Source organism: Odocoileus virginianus, chromosome 34 (genome assembly GCF_023699985.2).
Source record: "Odocoileus virginianus isolate 20LAN1187 ecotype Illinois chromosome 34, Ovbor_1.2, whole genome shotgun sequence".
NCBI lineage: Eukaryota > Metazoa > Chordata > Mammalia > Artiodactyla > Cervidae > Odocoileus > Odocoileus virginianus.
Window position 1 is genome coordinate 34,756,160 of NC_069707.1, and position 1,176 is coordinate 34,757,335.

A 1,176-nucleotide genomic window follows, 5' to 3' on the forward strand; every position below is an offset into this window, starting at 1 on the left:
GTTAATAATTGGTTATTATTGCTGTTATTCAGTCTCCCAGTCATGTCTGACTCTTTGTAACCCAATGGACTGCAGCACATCAGGCCTCCCTGGCCCATATCATCTCCCAGAGTTTGCCCAAGTTCATGTTCATTGCATCGGTGATGCCATCCAGCCATCTCATCCTCTGATGCCCTCTTCTTCTTCTGCCCTCAATCCTTCCCAGCATCAGGGACTTTTCGAATGAGTCATCTGTTGGCATTAGATGACCAAAATATTGGAGCTTCAACTTCAGCATCAGTCCTTTCAGTGAATATTCAGGGTTGATCTCCCGTAAGATTGATTATCAGCCCTTAAAATTAGTTATTATCCCCTCCATATTTTGAATTTTTTTTCCATTTATTTTTATTAGTTTGAGGCTAATTACTTAAAAATATGGAATGCTTCACGAATTTGCATGTCATCCTTGTGCAGGGGCCATGCTAATCTTCTCTGTATCGTTCCAATTTTAGTATATGTGCTGCCAAAGTGAGCACCATATTTTGTATTTTTATGTACTTTAAATCTTCACATATCTTAAAGCATCATAAGTCATTACTTATTAGTGTTGTTTTTATGAATAATCTAAGTTTGGACTCACTCACATATTCATTTGACCTCCTGAATTTCCAAATTTTTATATGAAATTACTACACTTCTGCCTGGAAAAAAAAGAAAGAAAGTGAAGTCACTCAGTCGTGCCTGACTCTTTGCAACCCCATGGACTACCAGGCTCCTCTGTCCATGGGATTTTCCAGGCAAGAGTACTGGAGTGGGTTACCATTTCCTTCTCAAGGGGATCTTCCCAACCCAGGGATAGAACCTGGGTCTCCTGCATTGTAGGCAGATGCTTTTACCATCTAAGCCACCAGGGAAGTCATCCTGCATGAAGAATTCCCTAAATATTTCTGTTCATTCAGATCTGCTAGTGCTGACTACTCACTTTTTTTGTCTGAAAATATAATTATTTTGTCTACATTTTTGGAAGATATTTTGTTTGATATAAAATTAATGTAGGCATATTTTTCCTCTAATATTTTTAAGATACCATTCTATTGATTTCCGATTTCTATCTTTCCATTGAGTAAGTAGATGTCAGGTAATGAAGATGAAGCATCTTTTTTAACTTTTGTTAAAGTTTTCTATTTGACTTTGGTT

At 37.3% G+C, this 1,176-nt stretch overlaps 1 non-coding gene across 1 annotated transcript; it reads right to left on the minus strand.

The window, feature by feature from the left end:
- Positions 1-408: 408 nt before the first annotated feature.
- On the minus strand, positions 409-515 carry LOC139033059 (U6 spliceosomal RNA). Its single transcript, XR_011485696.1, has one exon. It is a non-coding gene; the product is annotated as a U6 spliceosomal RNA (small nuclear RNA).
- Between the last annotated feature and the right edge of the window lie 661 nt (positions 516-1,176).